This window comes from Petaurus breviceps, unplaced genomic scaffold, assembly GCF_028583685.1.
Source record: "Petaurus breviceps papuanus isolate PSGF00001 unplaced genomic scaffold, PetGlider_PUasm1.0 185, whole genome shotgun sequence".
NCBI classification, from domain to species: domain Eukaryota; kingdom Metazoa; phylum Chordata; class Mammalia; order Diprotodontia; family Petauridae; genus Petaurus; species Petaurus breviceps.
In genome coordinates, this window is record NW_027185797.1 from 2,891,637 (window position 1) to 2,900,625 (window position 8,989).

Here is an 8,989-nt window from a genome sequence, read left to right on the forward strand (position 1 = left end):
AGAAGAGGGCAGCATGGGACCAAATGAATGATAGAGGGCGTATCTTAAGAAAATGTAGGTCATGCAAATGTGTGACTAAAGTCTACTGGGACCTGACTTCAGGACGAGAATGCAGCTGAGCACCTCAGGCTTTGGCCTTGTCAGATTTCATTGTGATTTATCTCAGGCTCTTACATTTTTAAAGGATTCTCTCAGTTATAAGCATACACACCCATGAGCAGGGTCATATCTAAGGATTTCACAATGGAAATCCTAAGGATAAAAATTATCAACTAGAGTGGTCTGAAAATGGAACGTGCTGCAGCGTGAGGAAGTGAGTTCCCTGGCACTTCAGGGATTCAAATGGGGGCTAGACCTTGATTTATAGGGGATAGTGCAGAAAGGATTAGTGCACTGAGGGGGCATCACATTAAATGGTCAATGGTCCAACTCTGAGATTATCTGCAAATGCTCAGGGGCAAGACTTCTCCACTGTTTTCAAACTCTTAGAATTTCAAAGACCCACTAGCTCATTGACCCCCAAGAGATATATTGAATGGAAATGGGGGGGGGGTAGATGGAGGTCTTCTAAGGTCACAGGATTGGAACATCTTTCAGAGTCCATTCTATAGCCCTCTGGACAAACTCGGAGGGGACCTAGAGAATTCATTTTCTGCAGCTGATACTTCTCTATGTGTCTCTATATTTGTCTAGTTGTTGGTCAGTTTTTTTTTTTTTTTGATGGCTTCTTTCAAGTTCCAACTAAAATCCCACCTTCTGCAATAAACTTTTCCTGGTCTCACTCAATGCTAGTGCCTTCCCTCTGAGCCTATCACAATTTATCCTGTATGTACATCATCGCTTGTATGCTGTCTTCCCCTTTAGACTGTAAATTCTTTGAGGGCAGGGACTGTTTTAGCTTTTCTTCATATTGCCAGTGCTTGGCATAGTGCCTGGCATACAGTAGATGCTTAATTAATGCCTCTTAACTTGATTTGATTTTTTTTTAAAGTAGGCTAGAAACTGTTCAAGTGATCAGTCAATCAATATGCATTTTCTATTTCATTTGACAGATGCAGAAACTGAGCCCCAGGGACTTGTTTAGGGCAATACGGTGTGTCAGTGGATTCCAAGTCTAATTCCAAAACCCAGATGTGACCTCTCAGGGGAATAGCAGTCAAACCTTCAGTGGAAAGGACCTTGAGGACATGCACTGCCTTGTTGGCACCACAGCACTCAGGGTGCACATATAATCAGACCTGGAATGTAAAGAATTTTGGCCAGGAGGCTGGGACCAAGCAGATGAAGGTCTCCGAGGGAGAAGGGAGAATGGAGGCTGTGTGGGAGGGCCTTTGGGAGGAATGCCTGTGCCCCCTCCTGCCTCACAAGTGGGTCAGAGGAAAATTCCCCACAGCATCACCTGGCCACAGAATGGCAACCATGGCTACCCTGACAATCATGCTCTGCCAGACTGTGACTCGGCTTCTCCCTCTGCAAGGGAAAGAGGGAATACAGTGCACTGGGCTGCATAGCAGCTCCGTGGCCAGAATGAGACAGACTCAAGAAGCTGGACAGTGGGGGCATCCAAGGAGAAGGGCATAGAATGAACCTGTTTATTTTTACTAAAGGTATTTCTCTGGGGTAAAAAATAAAGGAAAGAAATCAGTCGACCAGCATTTATTAAGTGCCTACCGTGTACCAAGCACTGTGCTAAGCTTTGGGGATACAAGGGAAGGCAAAACAAACAAACAAATGAATGAATGAAATTCAAAATATCCCCAGCTCTCAAGGAGCTCACAATCTAATTGGGGGGAGGGGAGCAATATGTCAACACCTCTGTGCCAAAGATATATGCAGGATAAATTGGAGGTAGTCTCAAAGGGAAGGCTCTAAGATTAAGGACTGGAGAACTTCATGCAGAAGGTGGTATTTGCTTTTTGAGGTGAGGAAGGCAGGGCAGTTGGGGTTAAGTGACTTGCCCAAGGTCACAGGGCTAGTAAGTGGGTCAAATGTCTGAGGCCAAATTTGAACTTGGGTCCTCCTGACTACTCCAGGGCTGGTGCTCTATTCACTGCACAACCTAGCCCACCCTAGAAGATGGTATTTGAGCTGAGACTTAAAGGAAGTCAGAGAAGCTAGGAGGAGGAGATGAGGAGGGAGAGCATTCCAAGCATGGGAGCCCAAGGGAAAACACTCAGTAAGGAGAGGGAGCCACCAAGAGGCCAGGGCCCCCTGATCACGCACGGAGCATGTGAGGAGAGTAAGGTTTAAGAGGGCTAGACAGGCAGGAGGGGCCAGTTTATGAAGGACTTTCAAAACCAAACAGAGGATTTTATATTTGATCCTGGAGGTAGCGGGGAGCCCCTGATGTTTATTGAAGTGGAATGGAGGGAGCGCTCTTTAGGAAGATCAGTCTCTAGGGTTGTGCAGTGGCTTGGTTACAGCTACTGAGAGGAGTTAAGAGGGAAAGCCACAGGACTAAAGATGCCAGACCAGAAGGGGCCTCATCTACTTCAACCCCTTCATGTATACAAAGGAGGATGTGGAGGGCCAGGGATGTAAAGTGACTACGCACAGGTAGCAGGGGCCGTCTGTGGGATCTGAGCACTTCGGGTACTTTAAATAGCTTTTCAGATTTCTTCTGTTTTTACATTACAGCCTTCTCTTGTAATAAATGGGGGGAAAAACCCGGGTCACAACAAAGCCAATTCACACATCAGTCAGGTCTGGAAGCTTATGCAACATTTCACATCCACAGGCTCCAACCTCTTCAACCAAAGAAAGGCATTCTCCTTTCTTATCTCTATGGCCAAGACTGGTCATTCTGATCAATTAAGAGAGGAGAAAAGTGGGACCCAGAAGTAGAAATGCCAAGGTTTTGATGCTAATGTTGCTATTTGGAAATTACACTTTCTGGTGGAAAGAATAAGCTGAATGATGTTAGACAAGGTATTTAACCTCAATTTTTTTCATCCAAAAAATGAGGTGCTTGGATTTGATGATGTTGAGGGTTCTTTTCAAAACTCTTACAGTCAATGAAGCTCAGAGCATAAAGGTGTGGCAACACCCAGGGAAAATACTAAGGTTCCACATGCTGCCTTTAAGTATTCCCAGCATGGGCCAGCCCTGCTCAGAGCCATCTGCCAAGGTGACATCCTCTTGCTGTATAACACCCATTTTGTTCAGGGGTGGCTAGGTGGCACAGTGAATAGAGCACTGGCCCTGGAGTCAGGAGGACCTGAGTTCAAATCTGGCCTCAGACACTTAACACAAAAAAAAATAGCCGTGTGACCTTGGGCAAGTCACTTAACCCCAACTGCCCTCCAAAAAGCAAAAAAAAAAATTATCATGACACCCATTTTGTTTTCATGGAAGTGAATGGCAGCATAGTCTATTGGGAGGTGAAGAAGACCTGGAAATCTGGCAGATCCTGGAGAGGACCTGGGCCAGGGGGGCAAGCATTGACCAGGCAGACCAATACAAGTTCAGAGAAAGGGACCAGACCTGGGAGCTTCTTATACCTGAGCAGTGAATGCCAAAATGCTTCCCCACAGCTCTCTCACTAGAATCCATGACATTTCTTGGCAAGTTGGTGGTGTGGTGGGGAGAACACTGGGGCTGGAGTCAGGAAGACTTGAACTCAAGCCCAGCCTTAGACAGTTACGAGCTGTGTAACTTCTGTTTGCCTCAGTTTCCTCAGCTGTAAAATGGGAATCATAATAGCATCTACCTCCCAGGGTTGTTGTGAAGATCAATGAGATACGTATAAAATGCTTAGCACAGTGCCTACCACACAGTAGGCATACAGAAATGCTAACTATTATTATTGCTGTTGTTTCTTGTAGTAATTAGTTGTGGCTATATGGTGTATAACCTTGGGAACAGAGAAATACTGAGCAGAAAGGGCGAGTAGCATGCTTTCCCTTCTTTTGGACCTGCATCTCCATTGGGTCACCTTTGAGCTCGGGGTGTCTCTGGTCATGAGGAGTAACATCACATTGCTTCTACCTGTGCTTAGAGATCTATAGGAGAGAGTCCCATGTTTGGAGTCAGGAGCTTGGTCCAAATCCTGACTCTGCCACTTTCTCCCGGGTGACCTTTGTCAAGTTACTTAACCTCTCTGTGTCAATTTCCTCAACTACAAACTGAGGGGGGTTGGATGAGATGACCTTGAAGGTTCCTTTCTTCTGTGATCTTTGATCCTAGGACTAGGGGCTTTATACTAGACTTAGCCATCTAGCTTCTCAGTCTGGCCCCTTGGCCTAAGCAATAACTACTGAGAGGGATTTCAAAGGCGGTTATGGCAGCCCTGACCCAGCTCTCCAACTCACTCTTTCCTCAGAATCCCCTTAGCTTATCTGGACCTCAGATGCTATTTCCCAGGTACTGCAAACCTTGGCTTATGGCATTCGCTCTTTCGGTCTTACTTTCTGTAGGAAAAGAACAAATTCTCCTAGGGTGTTTAGCTTTGGGAATCATTCAAGCATTTCAAACATTTTAAGGCACTGCTGGTCAGACAGATTCCTGAAAACACTGGGGAAATATGGATGTGAAAAAAAGACTAAACTGAAGGGAGAGAAGATGTTGCTTAGATCTGGGACAAAACATTTGTGACTCTTTAAAGCAAGCTTGGAAAATGATTCCACCAGAGACCAGGAACCTTTATTACAATAGATGTGATGTGACTTAGCAGAAATTAACTATCTATATTCCATGGAAAATGGAATTTTCTGGCACCAAAAATAGAGAGTAAGACTCCGGACTCACTGTCCCAGAAAGGGGCTGACCACATCTCCCTCTCATGGTTCTAGGGATACCTCTGAAGGGTCGGGTAATTTTTCTCTATGCTATCAATTCAAACCCCCATTCCAGTGTATGCTGCCCACTGTTAACCACCAATGATTAGCACTCCAATTCCATTTATCTAACATCAATTATTCTTTTTTTTTGAGGCAATAGAGTTAAGTGACTTGCCCAGGGTCACACAGCTAATAAGCATCTGAGTCTGGATTTGAACTCAGGTCCTCCTGATTCCAGGGCTGATGCTCTCTCCACTGTGCCACCCAGTAGCCCCTAAGTCCATATGTTTAGGCAGGCTAAGCTAGGACCTTGAGTTCTTCCTCTTCAGTGATTATCTTCTCAATGCCAAAGTTTCCCTTGCCACCAGTCAGCCCCACTCATTGAACCCAGGACCAAAACCTCTTGAATAAGGTCACCTCCAAGCATAGACCCTCTGCCTCAAGAAAAAAATGTTTTATCACCTTCTCAGGGAAGGAAAGGCAACTCAAAGGTAGGGCAAGCTCTCAGGCTCACTTAGTTGGACTTATGTTCTATGTCTGGATGGCAAGGGGGAGGTCACCACCCATTCTCCACCCCTTCATGGGAGTTTAGTGACAGAGAATACCACTGCCCTTCTAAGAGAGTCAGGGGAGGCTGAAAACTGTCTTCTCTTTTTAATTATCACACAACCCTACCCTGTTGCTGCTATCCCAGGGCAGACCAAGGGACCAAGTAATACCATGTCATACCAAAATACCAAGTCCTTTCAGTGCTGTTACTGATAACCAAGAATAGTCAGGGAATTTGTCATCTCTTAACATGTCCAAGTGCTATCTCCCGCATTAGACTGTGATAGCCTGTCTTTTGCCTTTCTTTGTATGCCCAGAAGTTTAGCATGATGCCTGATGCACAGGAAGTATTCAATAAATGCTTATTGACTGATTGACTGTTGAATCACTCATGTAATCAGTCAGAATCAGAGAAGGCATCTTTGTGCACATTTTATGAGATGGCCCTCATTACACAGGCATATAACAGCCAATATCCTCAAACAGAAGTTCAGAACAGAGGGTGTGGTGTTCTGAAGAAGATTCTGAACAATGGGCCATTGGGATGGAATCAATGTGAAGATCAAGGAAACCTTTCCCTTTTGTTAGGACTTATTCTACTGAACATTGATAGTAGGAGCATAGGCTAGGAGCTGGAAGGAGCTAAGGGGCCATCTAGGGGTTTTTTTTGTTTTGTTTTGTTTTTAAAGCAACTGGGGTTAAGTAACTTGCTCAAGGTTACACGGCCAGTTATTTCTGGGTGTGGTGCTAAGTATCTGAGCCCGAATTAAATCCCCAGGTCATCCCGACACTGGGGCCGGTGCTCTTACTTGCTGTGCCACCTGGCTGCCTCGGCCATTTAGGTTTAACCTGAATTCCATCAACTTAAAAAAAATAGTTTGATAACTATTTTTTAGTATAATTGGTTTCCTTTGTATTCCTACCTATTTTATTTATGCATTTGAAAATATTATTCTAAGAAAAGATGTGTAGGCTTCACCAGGCTGTCCATCCATGACCCACAAAGATCAAGATCCCCTGTTCTAGTCCAATACTCTCGTTTTTCAGGGGAGGAAGCTGAAGCCTAGAAGAGCTAATTAATATTGCCCAAGTTGCATGGGTATGTGATAGTAATGGCAATTAAAGATTCCCCTGTATTGGCTTGGTTTTCAAATTGATTGTGTTAAAACCCAGAGTTTGTTAATCCCACCTGTGGGATGGCATCGCTTGTTGGTGTGAAAAGAGAGTCCTGAACTGGGAGGAGCTGGTGAGGTAGATTTGGAGAGACACTAGAGAGAGGCGGAAGATCTTTTTGGAAGCAGCACCTCGTGGAGAGAGAGAGACTAAGAGAATTGTTGGTGGCCGCTTTGAATTGCCCTGGACTTTTGAGACCTGCCCCCTGAGCTGCCAAGGACTGAGGAGACATGGCTGCTTTGCTGGTACTTTGTCTGTCTGTTTTGATGTTATTTTGCTAGATTTGTCCACTGGTGAAAGACTGTCTTGTTGAAGAAGTCCTGGAACCTGGCTGTTCGCTAAGAAGCCCTAAGACTGTCCTGCAGACAGAGAGTGAATACTGTCCACTGGTGAGGGACAGTGCTGTTGTTGCAGGGGTCTGGAGACTGTCCTGCAGACAGAATGAATACTGTCCACTGGTGAAGGACAGTGCTGTTGTTGCAGGGGTCTGGGAGCCTTTCTGTTGGTTCAGAAGCCCTGAAGAAGGATTTTCTTGTTGTATGTTTACAGAAATCCTGGGAGAGGGCTTTGCTAATGTGTTCAGGGGTTCTAGGACTGTTCTACAGACAGAGGATGAATTCATGAAGGGACTGGCAATGTATCTTATGGCCTTGCTAAGCCTTGTCTCCCCAGGAACTAAGATTGCTGAGAACTTGCCTCGTGTCAAGATGAAGAAAAGACCTCCATTTGGGTATTAAGTGCTGTGTTTAAACTTGATGTAACTCTGGGGTAGATTCAATTGTGATCCAGGGGTGGGGAACTTTTGACCTTATGTTTGGAAACTAATCTACATTTGAGAAGAGGGACTTTGTGGTGGACTTAATTAAGGTATAGCCTAGGAGTGGAGAAGTATTTAGAACAGAGACTTTGTAATTGATTGAATGATTGGAAGGTCCTGGGGTGGGGTTGTACTTGGAGATGATTTAATCACACTTAGTAAATGCTGTATTTTGAATGATGTCATGTTTTAATCTTCTCTGTTCTTGGTTGGTCACTGAATAAAATAGAGAGCACCTATGCTGGTATTTTGAACCTTGGGAAGTTGCCTTTCTTTTGGCATTACAATACAGGGTAGTAAATGACAGAGCTAGGATTTGAACCCACATAATGTCTTCTGACCCCAGAGTAAAGGCTCTTTCCAAGACGGCTCACTGCTGGGATACATACTCTTTCCTTCAGCTTACAGGCATTTAATTTAGTGTAAGAAGAAATTTCCCAACTGATACTTTAATGATTATCTTATCTCATCATCAGTTGAGTCTGCTGTGCCCTGGATCCCAGGGGTAGATAATAGCATAAGAAAAGGATGAGCTGAATTTGAGATGGAAAAAATTATCAGGCTCCCTAAGAGGGGAGTAATTAGCTGGGAGCTCACCCAAAGAACCAGGTGGGATTGGATTCAGGCTATTAAGTGAATCAGAAAGTAACCCAGCTAATGAGTGTGCACCATACCTGGGGGAAAAACCCTAGGATCACAGATTTAGACCTAGAAGGGACCCAAAAGGCCATCAACTGGTTTCATTGTGTTTTTCAATTAACAAACATTTTTCTTTCTCTCCCGCCTCCTCCCCAATTTAAAAGAAAAACAGAAAACCAAAACTCTCGTAACAAACATACACAGTCAAGCAACACAATCACATTGCCTGTGTCCAAAAATGCATGTCTCATTTTACATCTTGAATCCATTGTCTCTCTGTCAGGAGGTGGAGAGCCTGCTTGCCAGTGGCTCTGGAGTCATGGTCAGTCATTCCATTGGTCAGAGATCTGAAATCTTTCAAAGCTGTTTGTCTTAACAATGTCTGTCATATACAGCATTCTCATGGTTCTGTTTACTTCACTCTAATGTTCATATGTCTTCTGAGGTTTTCCTGAACCCATCCCTTTTATTATTTCCCACAGCAAAATAGTATTCCATTTCATTCATACCAAAATCTGTTTTAACTATTCCCTACTTGATAGGTCCTCCCTTAATTTCCCGTTTAATGCTACTCCTGAAAGAACAGCTATATTTTTGTACACATGGGCCTTTTTCCTTTCTTTTACCTCTTTTATCTATCCCATTTATCTTATTTTTTAACTTAATTCTTCTGCTACCCACTCCATTATTTTAAAAAATAGTAATTATTTTTTGTTTTTAACATTTACTTCCATAACATTTTGAGTTCTGAATTTTCTCCCCCACCTTCTCCCTGCTCCCCAAGACAATGTGCAATCTGATGCAGACTCTACTTACACAATCATATTAAGCATATTTTGTTGTTGAGCTGTTTCAGTTATGTCTGATTCTCTATGACCCCATTCAAGATTTTCTTGTCAAAGATACTGGAGTGGTTTACCATTTCCTTCACCAGCTCATTTTGCAGATGAGGAAACTGAGGCAAACAGGGTTAAGTGATTTGCCCAGGGTCATACAGCTAATAGGTGTCTGAGGCTGGATTTGAAATCAGGTC